Source organism: Bactrocera dorsalis, chromosome 6 (genome assembly GCF_023373825.1).
Source record: "Bactrocera dorsalis isolate Fly_Bdor chromosome 6, ASM2337382v1, whole genome shotgun sequence".
Lineage (NCBI taxonomy): Eukaryota > Metazoa > Arthropoda > Insecta > Diptera > Tephritidae > Bactrocera > Bactrocera dorsalis.
Window position 1 is genome coordinate 6,714,340 of NC_064308.1, and position 27,236 is coordinate 6,741,575.

General features: G+C 35.1%; 2 protein-coding genes across 2 annotated transcripts in view; one reads left to right on the forward strand and one right to left on the reverse strand.

Annotated features, from left to right (window-relative positions):
* The window catches only part of LOC125779136 (uncharacterized), a 153,076-nt gene that overhangs the window by 2,966 nt on the left and 122,874 nt on the right, over positions 1-27,236 (forward strand). The gene's annotated exons all lie outside the window — the stretch shown is intronic.
* Positions 25,673-27,236, reverse strand: part of LOC105223425 (uncharacterized) — a 155,867-nt gene continuing 154,303 nt past the window's right edge. Inside the window, exon 2 of the transcript XR_007423162.1 lies at positions 25,673-25,802. The gene's annotated coding sequence lies outside the window, so the exon portion shown is untranslated. The remainder of the gene's footprint in view (positions 25,803-27,236) is intronic.

The window sequence follows — 27,236 nt, forward strand, 5'->3', positions numbered from 1 at the left end:
TCCGTTTCGTAGGCCTCGGTCGATAGCCGGCGTCCTATTATTTGCTTCCGTGCTTGCTTCCGCTGATTCAGGCATAGAGGAGGCGGTTTCATCTATGCAAACCGTTTGGATTGCCCTCTCATTTCCCATCTGTTGCGGCGAACGCAAAATTTTGCTTTGTCTTCTGAAGGCATTCAATTCGTCGTCCATTCGTCCTTTTTGGTTTTGTTCTGGTATGTTGTTTTCGACAATATGTTTCTATTAAAGGAAAGCCAAGAAAAATTATAGCTGATAATGAATTTAATAACGTTAATGTTAAGGATTTTTTTAGCATAGAAAATATAGAGGTTTATTTTACCAAGTCAAATAGTCATACAGGGAATTCGGATATACAATGTTTTCATAATACTATTAGCGAAAAACTTAGAGTTGCTGAATTAGAATATAGGACTTTCTCAGTTCAAGAAAAACTGTTTAGATGTATCGAATTTTATAACAAATCGATTCATTCGGTAACTAAGGAAAGACCAATGTACATAGAAAATGGGAAAGTAAATAAAGAAATAATATTCAAAAAATTAAAATAAACAAAAGAAAACAATATTAAAAAACTTAATGAAAAAAGAGGAAATGTTGCAATAAATAAAGAAGAAGCATTTGTTAAGAATTATGTGGCAGTACGTCATAAGAATGCACCACGATATAGGAAGCTTAAACTAGATAATGTACATATAACCAATATTAAAAGAGAAAATAAATTTGCAGATCAACTGGACACTAATATTTTTGATACTAATGACAATGGCTCCAAAAGCAATGTCCATTTTAACCATCCAACCGATTCATGAAAACAGCGGATATGTGGAAATTAGTACATCCAAAACGGAAATTGTAGTTTCATCAGAATTTATAATACACGCCATAGACCCTTATGAAATTTTATATGTTATTAATTAACAACATGACTTTTAATACAAATCTCTTGTGGCCATTACATCGCGATTTACTTAGGAATGAACTCTTAATCCTTAAAACAAAAGTCAAAACCTTAATACCTAAATCTAGTGGGAATAGGCATAAAAGAGGATTATTTAATTTGGTTGGGACAAGGAATAAATATTTATTTGGAACAATGGATGACATAGATACAAAGGATATTGAGGATCTATTACAACCTTAAACCAACAAGTTAAAATAAATAAATATTTTGAAAAAACATTTAAATATTTAAAAACAACAATAGAACAAGACAGGGAAAAAATACTAGATTATGAAAGAGGAAATGATAAAATTCAAAAGGATGCTGCATTAAACAACATGTTTAACGAGCAAATCTTAAGAATACATGTCCTTAAAGAAAAAATTGATCATATTCAAGATAGCATTGCAGCCGCTAAACATGGATTATTACATCCAGGAATTTTGACAAGTGAAGAAGTTGATATATACGAAATAGACCTATTTAAGCTGCAACATTTAAAAATGTGTGCAATTCAGTATGCAGAAAAACTGCTCCTTTTAATAGTAAAAGTACCACGAAATTTTAGCACAGTTCAATTAAAAGGTATTCAGCCCATTTCAAATGAACAAATGAGAGAAATTACTTTCGTTTCAGAAACAGTTTTTAATTACAATAATAAAACTTATACATATGAAAAAGACAAAATACTTAAAGAATTAAAAACTTCAAAACATTGTATTTTTACTAAAACATGTCTATTAATTAAGAACGAAATAACAGAAATATGTAATTGAAATTGACGATGAAACATTAATATTAAAAAATTTGAAAAATACTAAGCTGGTACAAGATTGTGATCACAGAAAAGTAATACTGGAAGGAAATTATTTAATACACTACCAAAATTGTACACTAGAAACTAACAATCAAGTTTTCTCTAATAAGGTAAAAATATTCCAACAAAGATTTTACTTTCCTGTAAATGAAGAAACTAATTTTACAAAAAAAATTTCATTTAAAGAAATGAGACTGGAACATTTAAAGAACATAGAAAAAATAGAAGAACTTAAGTACCATAAGAAAATTAATTATTCAATTTCATTTGTAATTTTTATTATTATTTTACTTTTAATAAGCCTTCTCTTGTATATGTTAAGAAAACAAACGTATATATAGTCTAGTAGATAAGAAGATACATTTATTTAAGAAAACCAGAAGATATGTAAAATTAAGATATGAGAAGAAACACGGATCCTAAATAAATATTAAATGCAAATGCAGCCACATGATAGTAATAAAGGATAAGCAGCACTGTGGAATTTTCCCACAGATAAGAATTTTTGTAAATTAGAAGATAAGTATTTTTGTAAAACTATAAAAGCAAGAAAATCTTTGAAATAAAGAGACACATTTATTCTGACATTCTAAAGAGCCGGTCGTCTAAAATTGTTTCGTAATTCGCACGACCCAAAAGTGCTGACGTAGCGTCTGCATTGAATGCACGGTCACGTTGCACTGCATGTGATGATCGCTGCTCACACACTTTACTAATTTTTAACATAAGTTTTGAATTCAGTAGTTAAGAGGTAGTCAATAAGCATAGTTCCCAACAAATAATAATAAATCAGAAAAAGAAGTTGGATTAAGAAGACATAGTCTTCCCAACAAATAATAATAAATAAACGAAAAAAAATTACATTATAAAATAAAATCCTTTTTAAAATAAAAAAATAAAAAGAATTTTATTAACTGCCGCCCGAGCTAAAATCGTGATAATTTAAATAAAAAATTTCGTGAAAACCCTTGCCTGTAGTGTCCGTCCGCAGGCAACCGCGCGATAAAGTGTCGCTACCGAATCCCAAGTAGCAAGATATGCAAAAAAGACGAAATTCGAGCGATCGGTGCGGTAAATTAAAAGAAAAAAACAAACAATCAAATAATAACACTTATTAAAATTTAAATTGTGAGAAACATTTTTGTGTATAAGAAAGCAAGCAGCAAGCAAAGAGAACATTTTAAAATAAATAAAGCACCAATAAAGACCATTTACATTGGGAAATTTAAATGAAGCAACAACAATAACATCAGAAATAGCAACAACGAAATTAATCATCGATAACGACGACATCAGAAATAGCAACGACGAAACTAATCATCGATAACGACAACATCAGAAATAGCAACAACGAAATTAATCATCGGTAACAACAACATCAGAAATAGCAACAACAAAACTCATCACCAATAACAGCAACAGCATCAGAAACAGCAGCAAGTAATAAAACAATGCAGCAGGTCTACCTAATATTGTAAGTCATTAATTATTTTAATATTTTAGATGCTATAGTAATAAAAAAAAACGTTTCAATAGTAAATAGAGATACCATACCTTTATACTAATTAAATAAGAATAAAAATAATAATAATAAAAAATTAAATAAAAAATAATAATGAAAACAAAGATTCAATTGTAGTTAACCTTGCGAATCAATATGGCTAACCCCAACAATTTAGTAAGACCATCCCTTCTTAACGTTCCAAATCCCCATTCCCCTCCAAACCATATGTCCGCAGAAGACCTAGAGAACAGAAGAGCGTCTATTTGTGCCCAACAGTGTAGAAGTATAGTACAATCAATAATAAACCCTAACGCAGATATTAACTATGGAAACGATCAGACCATAGAAGAAAGGTACAGAGGAAACCTAAACGAGTTAGATAAAATACCCGACATTGTAAGAAGTTTAAGAGATTTTTCCGGAAACCTCGCAGAATTTATTTCATGGAAGAAAAGTGTCGACAGAGTACTGCAAATTTATAGCTCTATGGCAGGAACACCCAAATATTATGGCATCCTTAGCGTCATAAGGAACAAAATAGTAGGAAATGCAGATATAGCGTTAGAAACGTATAAAACACCACTCAATTGGAATAGTATAGTAAAATGCCTAACATTACATTACGCAGACAAACGTGACTTAGGAACGTTAGAACACCAAATGACTGCGCTTATCCAGGGAAGAAATACCATATAGAATTTCTATCAGGAAGTCTATGCACATTTATCGTTAATACTAAATAAAATTGGCTGCATGGAAATTGGAAATGAATCCATGAGACTTCGGTCTCAAACTTATCGAGACATAGCTCTTGATACTTTTGTCCGAGGTTTAAATGGAGATCTACCAAGATTACTTGGTATTCGTGAACCTTCAGACCTCCCACAAGCACTACACCTATGCTTGAAATTAGAAAATCAACATTATAGGACAGAATACGCGAACAATCGCCAAAACCATAAACATCGTCAACTCCCTCCAATGCATAATATACGAAATAATAGTACACCATTTTACCCAGAACTAACATTCCCACATAACAAACCTATAAATAGTATGCAACAAAATACATTCGAAAATCAACATCCTTTCCCTAACCGTAACTCCCAACCTATGTTTCAACCACATTACCAAATGCGCCAACAATTCCAATTCCAACCCCCAAGGCCAACAGCACCCAAACCTCAAAGACCTGAACCGATGGACGTTGATAAGTCGGTACAAACGAGGAATGTTAACTACCAAAATAGACTCCGTCAAATGACACAACTCCAAGGCAAAAGACCTCCATCCCTGAATCATGTTCCACCACCATTTAAACAACAACGAAATTTTCACATACAAACCGAAGAACAACATTGCAATATGTAATTTAATGGAATCTGGAGAATTTCAACCTGAGAATTACGAAGAAAATTACTACCAGCAACTGCAGAATGAAGACATCGAAGGATACGCTGAATCCTTTGATAAACAGAATCAACAATATGAAATCCCTACCCAAGATTTAACAGATATCCATTTTTTAGGTTAACACATTCTTCGATTCCATACTTCGAATGTAAAGCGAAGAATGGCCAAACTATGAAAATCTTAATAGACACGGGATCTAATAAAAATTATATCCAACCAAACCTTGTTACCAATCCCAAGCAAAACGAAAAGTCTTTCTTTGCCAATTCAGTTTCAGGTGATATAAAGATAACCCACCATATGTTTGCAAATATTTTCAATTTACCGAACCACCCCACAAAATTTTACATTTTACCTTCTCTAAAATCATTCCATGGTATCTTAGGTCACGATAGCTTGCAAGAACTTAACGCAGTTATTCACATAAAAGATAGATATATGATGATAAATCATAAAACAAAGTTAAAAATTCACCAACATATATCCCAGTCTGTAAATAAAATGGAATTTAAAACCAACCATATGGATGACAACCAAAAATCTTAATTGGAACAAGTCATAAGAAACCATCCCAATCTATTCACAGATCCCAACAACAAACTTACATTCACTTCTCGAGTTCGAGGCGAAATTCGCCCCAAGTCAGACTCACCAATCTATTCGAAATCATATCCGTACCCCATGGCACTAAAAAATGAAGTTGAAAAACAGATAAAAAAACTCCTAAACGACGGAATTATAAGACCTTCTAGATCTCCGTATTAGTTAATTGGCTGCCCAATTTAGCATTTGAATTTTGTGATAAGTCACTTACACTAGCAGATTTAATTGTATCCAACTACTGCTTTAATTAAAATAAAAAACACTTTATACCCTTAGGTTTTTTAACCACTTTATTTACAAAATAAATTTATATCTTATAAAGATTTTGTAATAACAACGTTTTTCCGGAACTGGCGATCGGGGTTCCGCGAATCGAGATCGAACCGGGTAGTCGCGGTTGAGCAGCGAGATGTTGAGGTGTATATGTAAGGATATCTCCTGTAGACGAAAGTTAATGTGCGAATGTCGATGTGCGCAGTGTGTCGAACGAATGTATGTAAAAGTGCGGCTTGTAAAGATCGAATGTGTCCGCTATCCTTTTTCCCAGCCTTTTTGTTATGTGGGTTGATTGATGTGGATGTGTGTTGAGTTATGTTGCGTGGTATCAGCTGTGGTGAATTGCGCTGTAGCATTAGGATGCGCCAGTTTTACCGGGTAGAGGGGGCGGATGCTTAACTCATTTAAACATCCTGGGCCCCCTAGGCGAATATTTTGCCTAGTTTTATATACATTATTTGAGACATGTAATATGTAATGGTTTCAATAGAAATTTGTATTTTGTGTAATATTGGTGCTTGAGGTAATAATTGATTTGGCGTGCTTTGACGACTTATTGTGTTACTATACCAAAAACGTTGTTTGCTTTTATTAATTTATATCGGTTTGGCATACCGGTAGTTTATTATATGCCTTTTCTGTATTATCGGCAATGTTTGAACTTTATTTATTCTCGCCTTATGAAGGATAGTAACTCCACGCCTGGTCAGATATGGCCAGAATGGGTACTCCTTAGCCCAGGAGTTAGGACTGTGGCATTAGAGGGGTCTTGCGAGAGAATGGCCGTGAATGGAGAACGGCTTCGATTCATAAAGTAGAAAATTCTTCTTAACTAAGTTAATGCTTTTTATAACTGATTCACATAAACCACCCATATAAGGAGCGATAAGAGCGACCTTAGCTTTGTAAGAGTAGGTGCGTCCATGTATCGCATTGGGGGTATGGTGATCCCTTAACTTGCTTTTAAGATTTTATTTGTTTTTGAAAATTTAAGCCTCTGTGGGGCAATATTGTAAGAAAAGTGTCGCTTTTCTTTTTTTTTTTTTTTGAGATAATTTTGTTATGTTTTAGTGCCTATACACTAATGCGTTATGTTTTTTTGATCAGGATTTATGTATCATTATTGGCGAAAGCCGTCCTGCGGGGTCGAAAGGTTACGAACATATATTTGTGTTTTTTTATGAGGTTGTCCGAAGGAATCTGACCTTGCTTTTTCTACCTTTATGTATGGTCTTGCAAAATTGTGGCTCTAGTGGTTGTCGTACGACGTACCGGCCATTATTTGATTGAGTAGTTATGGGGGGAAGTTTCCTTAACTTTTGACATTTCCTTAATTGTGAATTAAGGTATTTATTTTTATGATACTCAACTTGAGTTGGTATGGTGGTGACTAGTTTTGTGACTAGTCCATTTTGTGCTTCGCTGTGCAGCGTTTGAGATTTTTGTGCCTTTGAGCAGCATGGTGTCTCTTCGCAATTTTTAGTGTTTTGTGTTTCAGGATTTGCTTTTGCAATTAAATCTGTGGTTCTTTGTGCATAAGAGCTTCTTTGAGGTGAGCTAGGAAATGTGCTGTAGTGAAGCATCGAATGGTGTCTTTTGTGACAATGTAAGCAATTAAATTTGCTTTTGCAATTTTTATAAGTATGCGCATATGACAGGCAATTTGTGCAAAGTCTTTTTGACCTGACAAAAGTATTCCTTTCGTTAATATTTAAGTTTTTAAACCTCTCGCAAGATTTAAGTTTATGCCCTCTTTTACATAGTTCGGATGACGTATGTTTTCGTTGTTCAGATGTGAACGATTGTGTTTTGTTAGAAATTCTGTTTGATTTGGTTTTGCTTCTAGCTTGGGGTCTATTTAAGCTGCTATTTTGGTCGTGTTTAATGTTCTTAGTTTTGATTATATTTTCTTCTAACCTTTCCGCAATTTCATATTGGGTGGTGAGAAAATCTTTCATTTGTTGCCACGTTGGGCACTTTTTTCGAGATAAGAGCGATTGCTCCCATAGAAGTAACGACTTTTCTGGTAATGCGGCGGTGCAAATGTTTACCAGAATTGGGTCCCAGCTGTCTGTGGGAATATTTTGTGTCGACAGAATCGACAAACAATTAGAAACAGTGGATTGTAGTGTTACAAATTCTTCACTTGTTCCTTTCTTGATTCTAGGCAAGTTTAATAGTGTCGTTACTTGTTTATCGACCAGTATTCTTTCATTTTCGTATCTAGCTTTTAGAGCTTCCCAAGCCAAATTGAAATTAACGTCATTAAGCGCGAACTGTTTTACTATTATGCCTGCTTGACCTTTAGTTTTGTATCTGAGGTGATACAATTTTTGCGCTTGTGATAATTGAGGATGGTTTATGTACACGGCCGTGAACATGTCTCGGAAGGACGGCCATTCTTCATAACCTCCGTAAAAAGTGTCTGTGTCACAAGCGGGCAACTCGAGTTGGATGCCTGAACTTGCCTTCTGACTGTATTCTTGTGGCAGCTCTACTCTACTGTGGGGAGTAGGTGCGATTGCTTTTATTAGCTTTAATTGATCGGAGATCATAGCTTTCGTTTCTTCATATTGGTCCAAGCAGTTTTCGTAAATATCGTAAGCCGATGTTTTAAAATTATGTGTATCTGAATCGTTGGAATCTAGAATGGCGTCATGAGCCACTTGGAGCCGAGTCCAAAAGTGTTCAAGATTTTGAATTTTGATTTCTAATAACGATTCAGAGTTTTCATTAATCGGCAAAGCGGCAAATCTAGTGCAGTATCGTAATAAACTGTCACTTTGTGAAATATATTTAACAACCTGTTTTGAGCGTTTAGCTTCTGCAGGTGTACTTTGATTAGTGTCGGTGTTAACCATTTTTGCGAAATAATATTATTTATTTATTTTATTTTTGCTTTAAGTTTGAAAATATTCACACTTTTACTTTATTACCACCTTTTACGTCCTTATGTTAGTATTTAGGTACACCCTAATACTTGGACTTATGTGTATGTAAGTATGTATGTGCTTATGAAGGTACTTATGTTTTGTGCAATTGAGAGCTCGCTGAGGAGATCAATGCGCTATGTACATAAGTATGCACGAATTGTTAGTGTGCTTATGAGTATGCAATTGAGAGCTCGTTAGAGAGATCAATTTGCTTTTGTACGCAATCCTGCTTGTTTTTGTTTGTCAAAGAACAAGAGGTATTGCCGGATAAATGCTAATGTGGAATTTAAAAGAATTTGTATGTTTACATATACACAAACATATGTTTGAATGTATATGGTTTAAATTTATAATTTTTTTTGTATACCCGAGCTTTTGGTATGGCTGTGTTCACAAACTTATGATCAATGTGTGAAACTGATTTTTTGTATTCATTGCAATAAACGTATTCTGTAAGTTTTATTTTACCGTTCCGTTTAGTTATTTACGGAAAACTGCGATTACCCTTTTTTGAAAATTAATAAGAATTTATAATTTTAATAAAGTAGTGTGTAGTACCCGGTGTAGGGTATTAAATTACAGGCAGATTTTATGCAGTATGATTATATGTATATATGTATGTACTAAAATTATGCATAGAGAAGTAAAAAAAATTGCATATATGTATGTACGTTTGCTTCTCTCTTTTTGTTTTTTTTTTTTTTTTTGTTTGTTTATGCCTTTGCTTATTTAGTTTTTTCAATCCTGCTTATTGTTTTGTAAACATAAGGAGCATTGCCGGTAAGCTTAACTTATGTAAAATATTTGAGTATATATGTGTATATTTTTTACCAACTGTTTGTTTGCCGTATTATATTGATAAACGAATTTGGTGTTACACACCTATGTGCATTTAATAATTAAAATGTGAAATTAATATTCTCACTCTGATTTTGGGGTTAATGTACGTATGTACATATGTATATGTGTGTGTATCTCCCGCCAATTTTGTGCTTCTTCCAATTGGTTGGACCTGTTGTGTTTGTTGTATGTATGTATTTTTGTTTTAATCTTCGCGCCCGTTTGTTTCGTTTTATTTGTTTTATTAGTGCTTTAGTTTTTGACGCCCGATTTAGGTTTTGTTTTTAGGTTTCGCGCGTTTGTGTTGTTTGTTTTTTTTTCTATTTGTTTGTTGAAATTGTTTTATATATTTTGTTTTTCCATGTAATTTGTGTTTGTTGTATGTATGTATTTTTGTTTTAATCTTCGCGCCCGTTTGTTTCGTTTTATTTGTTTTATTAGTGCTTTAGTTTTTGACGCCCGATTTAGGTTTTGTTTTTAGGTTTCGCGCGTTTGTGTTGTTTGTTTTTTTTTTTTCTATTTGTTTGTTGATATTGTTTTATATATTTTGTTTTTCCATGTAATTTGTTTTTGTCAGTTCACCTTCTGTTTTGTCCACCGTCGTGAATTTTTACTGCACAAATCTGCACTTTCTTTGTTTCTTTATTTATATATTGTTTTATTATTGTTATGCATTTTTTTTTTTATTTTTGGTTTTTTTTTGTTTGGTTCGCCACTGCACTTTCTGTTGATTATTATTTTTGTTTATTATACTTATTATGTATGTATATAAGTACACGGGTATGTTTTTTTTCTTGTTGGGCCAGCACTGTTTTTTATTCTGTTTTTGTTCTTTTTCTCACTGCACTCTCTTATTTGGTTTATTGTACTGCGCATGTATATAATGTATTAATATATTTATATGTTTATTGTGGTTTATGTTTTTCCACTGGTGCCTTTCTTTGAGGCTCGAAGGACCATAGTTAATTGGCTGCCCAATTTAGCATTTGAATTTTGTGATAAGTCACTTACACTAGCAGATTTAATTGTATCCAACTACTGCTTTAATTAAAATAAAAAACACTTTATACCCTTAGGTTTTTTAACCACTTTATTTACAAAATAAATTTATATCTTATAAAGATTTTGTAATAACAACGTTTTTCCGGAACTGGCGATCGGGGTTCCGCGAATCGAGATCGAACCGGGTAGTCGCGGTTGAGCAGCGAGATGTTGAGGTGTATATGTAAGGATATCTCCTGTAGACGAAAGTTAATGTGCGAATGTCGATGTGCGCAGTGTGTCGAACGAATGTATGTAAAAGTGCGGCTTGTAAAGATCGAATGTGTCCGCTATCCTTTTTCCCAGCCTTTTTGTTATGTGGGTTGATTGATGTGGATGTGTGTTGAGTTGTGTTGAGTGGTATCAGCTGTGGTGAATTGCGCTGTAGCATTAGGATGCGCCAGTTTTACCGGGTAGAGGGGGCGGATGCTTAACTCATATAAACACGTATAATGCACCAGTTTGAATTGTTCCAAAAAAGATGAACGCATCTGGAGAGAAAAAGTACAGAATGGTCATTGATTACAGAAAGCTAAACGCTATTACTGTAGCCGACAGACACCCGATTCCGGAAATAAATGAGGTTCTGGCGAATCTAGGAAAAAACAAATACTTTTTAGTTGTTGACTTGAAGAGTGGTTTCCACCAGATTCCTTTAAAAGAATGTGACGTTGAGAAAACCGCCTTTTCGGTAAACAATGGAAAATTTGAATTTGTCAGACTTCCATTTGGATTAAAAAACTCCCCTTCAATTTTCCAACGTACTTTAGACGATGTCCTGAGAAACCTTATAGGGAAGATATGTTACATATATATAGATGACATAGTTATCTTTTCAAAAAAAAAACGAAGAAGAACACTTCGAAAATCTCATTAAAGTATTTAGAACATTAGAAGCTGCGAACTTCAAAGTAAAGCTTGGTAAATGTGAATTTTTCAGAACTGAAATCGAGTTCCTAGGATTTATTGTAGGAACCGCTGGAATAAGAGCTAATCAACAAAAAGTAGAAGCAATAGCCTAATTAGCACCACCAAAAACCCTAAAAGATTTGAGAAGCTTTCTAGGCATGTCAGGTTATTACCGACGCTTCATTAAGGATTATGCGAAGCTCGCCAAACCCCTGACATCAATTTTAAGAGGGGAAGAAGGACGCATATCGAAAAATGCATCCAAAAATGTAAAAATTTCTTTAAACCAGAACGCTTTAGATGCATTCCAAAAATTAAAAAATTCACTAGTGTCAGACGATGTCACCCTATCTCACCCAGATTTTGAAAAAGGTTTTGATTTAACGACAGACGCTTCCGACTACGCAATCGGCGCAGTCCTCTCGCAAGATAAAAGGCCCGTAACATTTTTCTCAAGAACTCTTAGTAAAACTGGAGAAAATTATGCCAAAAACGGAAAAGAGATGTTGGCTATAATTTGGACTTTAAATTCATTGAGGAACTATCTATACGGATCACTAAAAGTAACCATATTTACAGACCACCAACCTTTGACATATGCACTTAGCAACAAAAATACCAACAGCAAGATGAAAAGATGAAAGCGATCCTAGAGGAATACAACTACGAGTTGAAGTATCAACCAGGAAAAACAAATGTTGTTGCGGATGCACTATCTAAGCCATCTCAAATAAATTCCATGACGCCAACCCAACACAGTGACGAAAGTTCTTCGGATAACAAAATACCAGCAGTAGAATGCCCCATAAACGTTTTCAAAAACCAACTCCATATTATAATAGGTAATAAAGACAACTAAAAATTTGAGATTCCATTTCCAACCTATCATAGACACATAGTACAAAAACCCCACTACACCAAGGACCTTCTAATTTCAACATTAAAAAAAAATCTTAATCCTAACGTGATCAATGGCTTATTTACCACTGAACCAATCATGGGAATAATTCAGGATTTATATCCCGACCATTTCAGAAACTATAAAATAAGATTCACACAGTGACAGGTTAAAGAAATAACTAAAGCCGCAGAACAAGAAGAAATCTTAATCAATGAGCACAGAAGAGCCCACCGAAACTCTAAAGAAAATATAGAGCGAATAAACCAGAATTACTACTTTCCTAAAATGAACGAAAAAACGAATAGAATCGTTAAAAATTGTCAAGTTTGCAGAGAGCAAAAGTACGATCGTCGTCCCAACAAACCACAATTTCAGCCCACACCAATACCACAAAATCCTGGAGAAATTGTTCATATCGACATTTACTCCACCGAAGGAAACCTTGTACTCACCGCAATAGATAAATTTTCAAAGTGTGCTTTAGCGAAAATTTTAAAATCAGAAGCAGTTGAAGATGTCAAAGAACCGTTAAAAGAAATAATTTGGCTTTCGGTATTCCTAAATCCATGGTCATAGATAACGAAAAATCCCTAAAGAAAGGCTTCATTCTACCCTTTCAGAGATTCTGAGATGCATTAAACCAGATAAACTTCATACAACTTTTCATGATTTACTTACAAGAACAATATACGGGTATAACAGATCAATTCACTCCACCACCGGTAGAAAGCCTACCGACATATTTTTCCACAGAAATTCAAATAATGACCTAAAAAAAGCTATCTTGGATAAACAAGACATCATTAATCGTTTGACAGAAAAACAAAAACAGGACTTAAACTACCATAACCAAATTAGGCATGAAATCAAAAGTTATTCACCAGGAGAATAGATTTTCGTCAGGATTAACCGGAGATTAGGATCGAAACTTACGCCAAGGTTTGAAAAAGAAATAGTTAAAGAAGATAGGAATACAACCGTCCTCACGATGGCAGGCAGGACTGTTCACAAAAACAATATTAAAAGACAATAAAATATTTTTTCAGGTCCAAATCTTGGATTATACGTCTTCATACGTTATCACGATCAGTAGAGGTACAGCAAAAATTCAGCAAAGAACTTTTACTATTTTACATCCAATAGGCCTGGCACAGTACGCAATATCCATATCCAACACCCATACATTTATCTAACAAAACATCCCAAACAAATCACCACAACCAGTATCCTATCCTGACCCACGAATTAAGACTTGCCGAAAATATTTTAGAAAATATAACACCCACTATAAAAAATAAGAGGGCAATAAACGCCATAGGTACTATTTGGAAGTACGTCGCAGGATAACCAGAACACGACGACTTCGAAATAAAAAAAAAAACTGACACATACGAACGCCAAACCCTTTCAGGGTTTTACTATACTGACCTAGTACCATCACCCTGACTTGGAATTTCTCACCCCCAGATTAGCTGTTGTACTGTGTAATTAAACTGCGACGGTTTAATACATAATAATATTGAGGCTAACGTCTTTTCGTTTTTAAGATCAAATGCAATTGTTTCTGCATTTGTCATGGTGTCCGTTTTGACCATGGTACAAGGGAGTAGGAAAAGTCCCATTCACCATAGTAAAAGAGCCATTCATTTTATATTAAATTTTAAATTTATAGTACTATATTTGTACATGTATAAATACTATTTTCAATTTTTTTATAGAATGAAGTTTAATGTTGTTATCAAAAGATTTAATTATATCTTCTTGATATAAATAAATGTGCTATATATTATTAAGCGTTGTAGTTAACTTATTCATGGACAAATTGAAAATTATTTTTGATGATGAGTGTACCAAAATAGTATTGTGGAAAAGTTTGGTATTACATAGCATAATAATTCGTCTGAGCAGTAAGACACAATTTTTTACTGTAAGATAAATCAAGAGATAATTATAATAGCCATGTTTTCTGAATTTTAATTATAAATTTTTGTAATCACAAACTACATACACGTTTTATATGTCAGAATTTAGCTATATGCCGGCGATCAGGAATCCTACTCGTTCCCAAATGGAGTGTTTGATTATCCTAACACATTTACCACATTATTTTTTAGTTCTAAGCTAAGTTTTTAAATAAAAAAGATTCTTAATGAAATTAGTTTTTGAATTTGCAATATCTATATAGTAATAAAAGGTAGTTTAAATTAGCTTACGCAACACTATTTTGCCATGCTCAGTAGCAATACTGGCATAGTATTAAAAAAAAATAAATGATTGTTCGAAATATATTCCGTTTGAAGTTATTCAAATGGATAGTAACTTGTTTGGCCCAATTAAAAATACAACTCAAATTCCTTAATTTTTAATAGCGGTTCATTATTAGCCAAATTACATTTATTTGTTTTCTTAAGTTTAAATATTACTTCCACACCATTCATAATCGACCATAATTCACTAGATGTAAGGACGAATTGTAATTCGCGTAGATGCAAATGTTTCTTTTTCAAATCGCTGCTTGGTCACCAACGCTGCCAACTTTCATTTGATGAGTGTTGTTTATTATTTGCGTAGCTCTTTCCGATGTTCTATCGGTTTTAGTGGAGCTGGTTTCCCCCACTCTCCCAATTCGGCATCATAATATTGCGCAGCACGATATGGTCACAATTCCCATGGTACTAGCTCTTCCATGGAGGTCAATTGTACGAGTATACCAAAATTCTTCAACCACAGTATGTCGGAGGGAACGACATCGGTAATACATTCGCGATCGATAGGTTCTATATGTAGCTCACCAATAGGTTGCCTAGGACAGATAAGCTCAGTGAACTTGGCTTTCAATAAGACGGTAGGATCGCAACGCATGTCTTAACGACGGTATCCCAACCATTTTTCATTTTTGCGCATAACACGATGAAACCAGTCAATTAATTCGCTCAACTGGTAACGCTTTGGTCTGCAAGGTGGGTGTTTGGCATATTAGAAAGTGTGTAAATTCAATTTTGCTCAAAACCTACCCAACAGCTTGATAAACCTGACCAGCAGAATCGGGATCTTAAGCGCAATTGACAATAGCTTGTACAACATCCGAATGTGCTCACCGTAGTATTTGCTCTTCAAAAAGTTGCTTTCACCCTCAAACACAAAACTCATTTGCTTTGGACTAGCATTTAAAGCAGACAAATAATCAAACGTTCTACACCAGCTTCTTTGCTGATTCTAAAAAATAAAATTAAAAGTTACATGGTAAATCTTTTGAAATAAAGTTTAATTTTAGCTTAACTAGCAATGCGACGTGTACCTTCCACGAGCACGTCATTGAATTTAAAATATTGTCACGAATTCACGACCACGACATCTCTTAAATCATAAAATTGGAACAGCACCTGACCCATTACGCAGCAATATTAACGAAGCCATGTTTAGTTATTCCGTACTTTTATTGGAATAAAATCCCAAACGATCTGTCTTCCAGATTCAAACAATTAAATTAACCATCGTAAAGGATTTTACCATGAAATAAACTCAAACAAATTATCTTGCAAAAAGATTCGTTACGATGGAAAATATATAAATATGGCTGTGAATGAGCGTAATCTGGACCCCACTATTCGGCATGGTTGCTTTTTTTTCGTAACATTTTTCTGTGGTGAACATTTATTAACTTACCACAGTTAAAAAGAGGCATAAATAAAAAACTTAATTTTTCATGTATTTGCGCATATTTTTCTCATCTTTAAGAATATATATTAAAATAAAACGATTTTCTTTTGAAAATATATTAAAGTTATACATATGTATATATAACCAATATTTTTGGGACAACTTTTCCATAAATTTTAAGAAAATAACACAATCCAACCATTTTCCGGTTAATAGTCTGCCATCTTGGATTCCAATAGAAACTCAACCCCGGACTCCCCTTGTCGTTTATACAGTGGCACCTCTCAGCTGTGCCTTTGTTTACATAACATCAGCTGATAGTTACTCTACTCCTCCTCTACCGTGGTTTTGACCTCTCGGCCACACAACTCTCCCCACATATCGGAGTGTACTAGCACGCTTTGCATTTGGATCTGGAATAAAGCACTCATTTTACCACACACAGCGATTTATTTATTCGAGAACACAACAACTGACCCACAGTCAAAGATTGCCTTTTTCCGCCGACACACAGCGACGATGAAAATTCAGCTCCAATTATAACCGTCGATACACAGTAAACGTTTTCTTTTGCAGACATACAGCAAAAATTAAAAATTGTTCTTAGATGGGCTGTCGCAAAAGAAACAGGACTGTTAAAAAAACAACAAAAAATTAATATTTTTCAATAGTTATATTTTTTTATTCAAAGTAAATAGTTTACTTGCGCTTCGATACACCGTTTAGCCCGGTCAATTAGCATTTCAAATGAGTGTTTAACGTCATTTTTCGGAATGCTCTTGAGAATATCGGTCGTCGCCTTTTGGATAACTGAAATGTCCTGAAGCCAGTGTCCTTTCATGGGCAAAAGAAGTTTTCCAAATAGGTAAAAATCACAGGGTGCCAGATCAGGTGAGTAAGGTGAGTAATCAAAAAATCAGTGACAAGCGTCGACCGATGACACGGCGCATTATTGTGCAACAGGCGCCAGGACCCTGCCTCACGGTATTGTGGTCGAGCACGACGAATGCGTGACAAAAGACTCTTCATAACACCAAGGTAAAAAACAGCATTAATCGTTTGGCCAGGTGGGATGAACTCTCGGTGTACAATATCCTCGGAATCGTAAAAACAAATCAGCATTGTCTTCATTTTTGACTTCTAAAGACGACTTTTTTTCGGTGATGGCTCTCGTCCTCACGACCTTCTTGGAATCGCTTAAACCACTCATGCACGGGATACTACGGGATAGGCACTGATCACTAGGGTGTCCGTTATTTACCAAGTTGACTATTTCCACTTGGGTATCGTCTTTTTGACCTAAAAACAATTTTGGAAACAAAGAAAAATTTTTTCGATGCCGTTTAATCCTGCCTAAATAAGGACTTAATTAACATAGCATTTTTGCTCTATTTAGCAAATAATTCTTATTTCGTACATTATACTCTTTAACTTACCAACAATGCTCAATTCTGCTTCTATTATGATCCCTTTAGACGGAGAAATTTTCACATTGGCGCAAAAAAGTATTACATAACTTTTGGAATGGTCAGAATTTATTTGTATTGATTAAGCAAAATAATTAGAATAATCCCAAGAGGGGATTTTTGCAGTTACTTAAGCGTCAGAAAACTTTATGGGGAGAACCATTGCACCTTTTTATGTACCCCTACCAAATATGACCCCTTAATATGTGGGGGGAGTTTGTCAGATTAGAGAAAAAAATCGATCCTTCGGGAAACTCGAGCGCCTAAGATTAAGAGGTGGTAAATTAAATACATGAAGACGAGTGTATATTTCAATATTCTGACAGTTTGAGGGTGACTTAGAGAAATAGCAGGGTGACAAATTTGTAAAAAAAAAACGTCACCTTGAAATACTCGAGGGCGATAGATTTTTTTTCATTTTAAAAATTTTTTCACGAAAATCATATAATCTGACAGTTTCCGTGGGGCGATACAGGTAAAATCGTCGACAAAAGGTCAAGTGTACTGATCACCATAGCGTGGTTGTTGTTAGTAGACTCTTGACACTTTTGTTTGTTTCTCACTCTCTGGCACCGTTCTCATACTAACGTCTGCCGCCATGATGCCATCTCAGCTGATCACCATAGCGTGGTTGTTGTTAGTGCTTGACACTTTTGTTTGTTTGTAGTTTTTTCTATTTTTTCCGCTTACAGCGATCAGTTTTACATCCATTGTAAAAATGAGTGACGTTAGTATCAAATGTGTTTTCTGTGGCGAAGAAAAAAATCAAATCATCAATCATGAAAAAATCAAAAAGTTTACTCCACAAACTCTAAATAAGTGTATAACTGTTTTTGAGTATGGCAAAGCGAAGCTGGTTGTCAGGAAGGTCAAGAAGTTCAAGAAGTGAAAACCAACATCGACAATGATTCGAATGACGAAAATTGACTTGCTTTTTTATTTTATTTTTTCTATTTTCATATTAATAAATTATTAAATTTTCTATACATATATGTACATATATAATATGTATACACTGTTTTTATTACATCTTGTAACAAAAACAAGAACGAAACAGAATTCTTTCACTTTTAAATCGTCAGATTAACGATATGCCTCTATATAATTGACAGATTATCTTTTGGGAAGACTCTGACATCAAGTTCATCCCCCTGCATAAAAATCTGACACGCTTGAGTATCTCAAGGTCACCTTTTTTTTTTTAATGGCACACTTTTTAGAGGTTCATTAAGATTCGCTTTGAAAATCTGACACGCTCGAATAACTTTTTTTTTTAACCTCTCATTACGACCTTCAACCTTGAATTGATTGTCAGATTAACATATATCGACTATCAGAAATACAATGCGCGTATATACCATTTAATCATTCTGCTTTTAAGAAAAGTGAGATCTACGGGAAAAATTACGTCAGCTGTTGCGTCATCCGGCATTGCCGCCCCGCTTTTGGAAGGAGGTATAATCCGATGATAATAATAGCGTGTTTACAGGAAAATTGATGCGTGAATGCTCATAAATAGTATGGGACGAAGCTATTGTATCATGTCAAACAAGACTCTGTTCTCAGGAGATTTCTGTCATATCCTACCAGTTGTGACTCGAGGAACACGTGCTGACAAAATAAATGATTCCCTAAAACGACCCAATCTTTAGCCACATGTCAATAAATTAGAGCTTAAAAATTAATATGAGGGTATCGTCATATTCACATGAGAACAGATTATTTCCAGAGAGGCTGCTAAAAGTTGGCAATGGAGAGTTAACACAAAGTGAAGGAAAGATTGTTCTAGTAAATTTTTGTGTTTTGAGAAACACCATCCAAGAGTTAGTCAACAATGTCTATCCTGACATTGATAACATAAGTCATAAGACAATATCTTTGTTTAAAGAAAGAGCGATTTTGTCACCAACTAACGAACAAGTACATAAGGTAAATAACTTCATTCTTTCAAATACTGATGGAACACCATTCTGGACTCCTTCTTCACAAAATGGTGTTGAAAGTAGGTTGTCCTGTTATTTTATTATGAAGCCTGAATCCATTGTTTTTCACATGGCCACATGGTATGTCGCTCTTTCAAGGATAACCTCTAGATAAAACATGTTTGTGTTGTCTAATGAAAAGAAAGCTATGAACGTTGTATATAAGGACATTCTGTGATATATTAGTTGTTGTAAAATTAAAATAAATAGGTAAAAATGTAGTGTATGAATTTCGATATTCCTAAGACAGTTGAAAATATTCATGGTATAGAAAAAGAAGAATTGTTTTTGTACAAATTTAACGCGTGCGGGCCACAGGAGTAATGAGACGAAAGCTCTGTGCAAATTGGTTGCCTCGTAAGTTTATAATCTAACAATAACAACGAATTGCTGATTGTCCTTGGTGCTCATATCGCCTCTTTCCAACTTATTAAATCTCCCTGGTGCGGAGCCCAAATTCAATAGTATTTTCCCTTATTCCTGATATTGACAGTTCTGCTTTCTCCAGACTGAACAAGGAAGCAACGCAAATGGGTCTGACAGTGAACGAGGGCAAGACGAAATATCTCCTGTCATCAAACAAACAGTCGTCGCACTCGCGACTTGGCTCCCACGTCACTGTTGACAGTCATAACTTTGAAGTTGTAGATAATTTCGTCTATTTAGGAACCAGCATTAACACCACCAATAATGTCAGCCTGGAAATCCAACGCAAGATTACTCTTGCAAACAGGTGCTACTTCGGACTGAGTAGGCAATTGAAAAGTAAAGTCCTCTCTCGACGAACAAAAACCAAACTCTATAAGTCACTCATAATTCCCGTCCTGCTATATGGTGCAGAGGCTTTGGACGATGACAACAACCGATGAGTCGACGTACGAGTTTTCTAGAGAAAAGTTCTGCGGAAGATTTATGGCCCTTTGCGCGTTGGCTATGGCGAATATCGCATCCGATGGAACGATGAGCTGTACGAGATATACGACGACATCGACATAGTTCAGCGAATTAAAAGACAGCGGCTACGCTGGCTAGGTCATGTTGTACGGATGGATGAAAACACTCCAGCTCTGAAAGTATTCGACGCAGTACCCGCCGCGGGAAGCAGAGGAAGAGGAAGACCTCCACTCCGGTGGAAGGACCAAGTGGAGAAGGACCTGGCCTCGCTTGGAATATCCAATTGGCGCCACGTAGCGAAGAGAAGAAACGACTGGCGCGCTGTTGTTGACTCGGCTATAATCGCGTAAGCGGTGTGTACGCAGTTAAGAAGAAGAAGAAGAGGATTAGACTTTGATTTTATTAATTGAGCTATAGTGAAAGTGATGGAAATGAAGAAATAGTGCGGAGGTAGCTAAGAGATCGTAGTAATAGCGTTGGTATAAAAAAAACTTCTTTAACAAAATTTTCCTTGTAGATGTATCGTTGAAAGAAGCATTGGAATCTTAAAAAGATGGTGGAGAGTTTTAGGATATGGCAAAAGCTAACGTTTATGCGGCATAACATAACATCTGCATACAATTTAAAATAAGATGTGACCCTCAAAATTGGGATTCTGATCACACACCGAAACCTCTAATCGCTATGTAAATAATTTTTAAACTGAAATACAAAAACTATGTCCATATAAATTAGTTTTTTTTAATGAGGTACTCCATTCTTTTTTTTTTTGTTCTTTATTACTAAAAACTACAAAAAATATAACATTTAAAAAAAATTACTCACATTTTCATAAATTTGTCTATTACGATTAACATTTTTCAAAAAAACAAAAAATCATTACTTACTTATGTAACAGAGAATGTTAAATTTAAACAGAGAATGTTACTTAACGTTTAGCTAAGCTGAAACACACTGATAAAGACGCTTAAATTCTGAAAGGTACGAGCAATGTACAATACCAAGTGAAACATACTTTATGTCTCTTTGTTTACATTTTTTAGCAACCAGCTCGTACAGAGAGAAAAGAGATAATTACGTAAATTTCAATATGACACGCACTGTAAATACGAATTAGATATGGTGATTTCACAAATATGAAGCTCAACAGAATCCTAAAATGTAGGAAAATGAAGTTGAGGCTCCTGTGAACAAAACATTTGGTTACGAAAATATACAAACTAAAAAATGGCGTAAAGAAATAATTTGCACGTGTCAACATATATTTTTAAAGTTTAGAATTTTGTTAGAAATAAACAAGATAATTTAAAAATGGTTTATACCTACAACGCAGCCTCTCTACTAGGCAAAACCTCCTTGTTCAGAATAATAATTAAAACTTCGCGTCTTTGTATTATAAAAATCATATGTGTACATATACTGAAATATTATATTAGGTTGTAAATAGTGCAATTTTAATGTGTAATTGAAATATTTTTAAAAAATTATTATACAATGTTCATAGCCAATTACCGGCTTATCTTTAATTGAGTAGCCAGTTGTGCGGAAGGCAGAAACTTATTTCTCAATTATAATCTTAATATAATATACTAAATTAATTTGACTATGGTAGTGACTGAACGCCCTATTAATATATTAGGTTGTCAAAAAAGTCTTGCGGTATTTTCGCTAGTTGGCGCTGAAAACGCGTAGTTCTAGTTTTATTCGTCGCATCGGGTCATGCTATATCTTTTTGGAAAGCTCATTTCACGCGCTAACACGTGTTTGATTGATTGTCGTTTCTTTTAAGTCGTTCGTGAGTTATAGCGTCGCAAACATGGAGCAAAATAAAGAGAAAATACGGCATATTTTACAGTACTACTACGATAAAGGCAAAAATGCATCTCAAGCCGCCAATAAAATTTATGCAGTTTATGGACCCGATACAGTTTCCATTTCCACCGCACAACGATGGTTTCAACGTTTTCGTTCTGGTTTAGAGGTGGTCGAAGATGTGCCACGCTTTGGAAGGCCTGTCGTCGAAAATTGCGATAAAATCGCTGAATTGGTCGAAAGAGACCGGTATAGTAGCAGCCGTAGCATCGGTCTAGAGCGGGCATAAGCCACCAAAAATTCATTTCAATTTCAATAAAAAAAATTCAATAAAAATACCGCAAAACTTTTTTGACAACCCATTATTTTCGTAGTAATTATTTTATAATTTTGTGGACTGTTTTAACATACCACTATTTTTTCAGAGACTGCAGCCGATTGCTTTCTTGTTGAACTTACTGTATGTGTATACTCATTTCTGTACACTAAAAGTAACTACTGCTGGAAACATCGCAATCACCACGCGTTTGACAAGTATCTTGCTCATAGATAAAAGTATTAATTTAAAATGAATAAAATATTTTTCCACAACATTATTCTATAAAATATATTACATTTATTTCCTGAATTATTAAAGCGCTTACAATCTACGTCAAGTATGACGCCAACGGAATTTGGATAGCACAATTTTGTTTTTGTAATACTTATTCACATCTGTCATAGCCTTAACCGAAAACTGTACCGATCGTAAGTATTTAAAATTTTTGAGACGGTATTTGTATATAGATGAAACGTAGCTTCCCCTTAACCCCAATAGAAAGAGCCGAACAGTTTCTTTTGATGACGACCTTTGCAAACATGTTAAGGATTACGATTTTTTGGGTGGGTGGGAAAACAAGATATCTTTGGTCGATAAATTCAGGCTCTATGATGGAACATCCCCTAATGGGTTGTGGCTAATCGACTCCGCCGGGATCAGAAACATGGTTATCTGTAGTAGTAGATTGTAGCATCAACGATCATGTTGTGAGAGCATTGACTCGGACTACTATCTTGTTGCAGCGAAGTTACGAAACCTCTGTGCTACAAAAAACGCACGACAACAAACACAAGGGAGGTTCGACGACGTAAAACTGCAATAAAAATCGTCGAACGATTTTCTACTTGGCTTACACTTTTGCTTTCTGAGAGCACGCATCAGCGACTCTGTATATGGGAACTGTGGAAAGGCGATTCAAGCGAGAAGCATTTGCAGACAAGAAAAGAGAAAGGCCGAAATGCGTGAGTACGAGGAGTTTGACAAGCTGGCCGAGGGAGGTAATGCATGAATATTCTACGAAAAGATGCGGCGACTAACAGAAGGTTTCACCGGGATTACCGGTAGAGCTATTCAAATACGGCGGCGAAGAACTTATAATAAGCATGCATCAGCTTCTTTGTAGAATATCATCGGACAAAAGACGATTGGAAGTTAACTGCCCTCTGCCCAATCCACAAATGAAGAGACCCCACAATCTGCGCCAACTAGCGTGGAATGCCTCAGGCCCCAAATTAAAAAAAAAAACGTGAAATGAGGACTAACCCACATCATCTGTTCATCAATTTTAAAGTTGCTTTGACATCTCGAAAAGGAGCTGCCTTTATGTCGCTAGGTCTGAATTTGGTATCCCCGCAAAACTAATACGGCTGTGTAAACTGATGTTGAGCATTACCAAAAGCTCCGTAAGGATCTAGATTTCAGACAAGGCGGCTGCCTATAGTGCGACTTCTTTAATCTACTGCTGGAAAAAATAATTCGAGCTGCAGAACTGAATCGAGAAGACATAATCTTTTATAAGAGTGTACAGCTGCAGACGTATGATAATGATGTTGATATAATTAACATCAACAACCGCGTCGTTAGTTCTACTTCTTCCAAGTTGGATAAGGAAACGAAGCCAATGCATTTGGTAGACGAAATATCTACTGTCGTGAAACAAACAGTCGTCACAGATGAGTTCGTCTATCTTGAAATCAGCATGAACACCAACAGCAACGTCAGACTCGCAATCTAACGCAGAATAACTCTTGCCAACAGGAGCTACTACGGACTGAGCAAAGACCAACTTCTGAAAGTCAATCATAACCACGTCCTGGTATATAGTGCAGAAGCATGGACGAAGGCAATATCTGATGAGTCGGCGTTACGAGTTTTCGAGACAAAGGTTCTTCGGAAGATTTATGGTCATGGTCCTTTGCGCATTGACAACCTTGAATACCGCAGTCGATAGAACGATGAGCTATTCGAGATATACTACGACATTGACGCAGTTCAGCCATTAAAAAGACAGCGGCTACGAAAACCTCCAGTCCGTTTGGAGAAGAACCTGGCTACACTTGGAATCACCAGTTGGCGTAGGAGTAACGATTGACTCGCTGTTGTAATTTCGGCTATAACTGCGTAAGAGGTGTCCACGCAAAGAAGAAGAAACACTTCTTCTTTTATACTGTGGTAAATCGGATAATAACCACTCCTACCTTCTTAACAAAGGTTATGCTCTAAATTACTAAAAGTGCAACAACTATCTAACCAAAAAAATCAGACATTAAAATTAAAAGTAAAGATAAGACAACAGACAACCTGCATACAGATGCAGTATCAAAGTCTCACAATAGGTGTGGCATCGCCCACTTTGAGGTGAAATATTTTGTTTTTACACCTACTCGACCAAGAAACCAAATATGTAGTGCATTATCGATCTTGTTGAATAAAGAATACTCTCCCTTAATTTTAATTAATTTTTTTCTCTCCTTCATTTAAATAACTTTTACTTTCCTCTTTATTCATGTTACTTATATCACTATGGAAAGAAATGAATTGTTTTGAAAGCATGTTCCCTACTGTCTTAAAATGACCTACAACATAAAAGTCATTACATATTACTAAATCGTTCATAATTATAACATTTTTTCGGGCGAAACATATTTACTTTATGGAGCGTCATTGTCCACTTTATAGGCCGTCAACGATTTAATTATACTCGTAGTGACGTAGTAAACCTGAGAAGCTCGCAAAATTGTGCTGTTAAATTCTGATACTGAGAAATAGTAGATACTCGTTAGTAATTTTTACCTATATAACGTAATGTTCATATATCAATCAAAAAGTATATGTAGAACTTTAGAGTATTGTATGTTTACTGTTTATAGGAGTATGATCGCGATTGTTTCTATTGTCACCGTTAATATTTTCTCCATCACCAGAGTAACTAACATAATTAGGGGGCCTTGGAAGACGTCGGCGCAACCACGGATGCTTAAGGGCTTCTGCTGGTGTTATTCGCTTTTGTGGATCCCATTCTAAACAGCCGCGTATAAAATTTAAAAATAATGCGTCTTTGCAACCATCTAAAACATTTGATAGGCTTTTAGAACTTGGCGGTCCACGAATCTTTCCTCTACGTGATTGGCCACCAGTTAAAACGACCGTACCGTCAGGCATTGTGCGTATCGTACAGTATCTAGGATATCCCTTTGGGTTAAAGAAAGCCTTTGCACGTTTGGCACAGACAAGCAAGTTTTTGTTAGGTATACCAAGGACTTCAATTATACATGCTAATTGGTCACTTTCATTTTCCCCAGGAAAAAGGGCATGCCCAGAAAGCAACTCAGCTAAAATGCATCCAAATGACCACATGTCAATTGCACGATCGTATTTACATCCAAGTATAACTTCAGGTGCGCGGTAGAAACGAGATTGAATGTAGGTATAAACACGTTGACTTTCATAGCATGATGAACCAAAGTCGATGACCTAAAAAAAGAATAAATAAACGAATTAATATCGGCTCTCGCAATATTTTGCTACAGTGTATAATAGATGTATTCACCTAACTAATCGTGACAGATGTAGAGTTATGTATAAGATCAGGATGACGAGTTGGAAACCAAAAGAGGTTGGCATTGCAGATGGCTAGAATCGAACCATTGTCGCACCCACGCAAATAATCGCACCCACGCAAATAATCGTGAACTTATAAATTGCTATAATTAAACTCCCAAATATGTTTCAAATGTCTGTTTTACTACAACGAATCGCGTTAGGTAATGGCATCTGTGGGTTTAAAAGGTGGGAGCGGTTACGGTGGTTTAATATACATACATAAGTATCTCAGAAAACCAATTTAGCCAAATGAATTAGAATTGCTAATAGCATTTTTTCACATCCCCTCCGACAGTGAGGAAATGGCTGAAAACGGATCCCAGCTCACTCCCCGTATAACGATTAAGTTGAAATCTACTAAAAGTTCGATAACTCAATAACTAAATACTTCGGAGACATAAAATCCAAGATGAAATAAAGGGGCTTTATAGGTGCTAAGAGGTCTCAACTCTTGCTGAACCAATTTCAAATAATTCGACAAGTAAGAAAATTATCCTATTATGGTGGGAAAATTTGCTAAATAAATTTACAACCACGCCTACTTCTCATATACCACAATTTTAAATTCTATCCCATTCTTACACTATAGTATACGAATCAAGCACCAATAAATATATCGGGATAAAACTTTGCACAAATAGTACCGTTAAGGTATGCCATATAAAGTCTAAAACTTGTCCAAATTAGAGTATAACGTTACCTAAGTTGAGGACCCCAGTAGCTACAGCTGAATTTTTACTGAAAACATTGGTAAATATGTGGGATACATTATTGAAATTCGTTAAGAATTTTTTCTGAAAGCACTGTACCCTTGTGTCAAAAATTAATAAAAATTCGGTCAAGCCCCTTTGCCCCTTTGACATCAAATAAAAATTTTCGAACTTCCGATTGACTCTATCGTTATATGAGTGTGTTCTTATGCCCAAAATGGATAAAACTGGGTCAATATTACTCTACCCCCAATATAGCCATTGCAAGGACTGCAAACTTCTGATTGCCATTATATGGTAAATATCGGTTGATCGCCAGTGCTCGAACTTCGACTAATAAAAAATACAATTTGTTTACAATGTTAATAGTATATAAATTTTATCGGGAGGTTGTCGAAATAATTGTTGGTCTGTACATTTATATATCTTTTGATGTGAGATCGTGATATGCTGAATTAAAAAATCAAAACGGTGTTGCCAATTTTAGGATATTTAATTTTTCTAAGGGGCACTGTTTTGGATGAGCGTGTTTCACCACTCTTTACATCAGGGGCACAAAAATAACAGAATTAAGCATTTATGTACGCTTACAGAT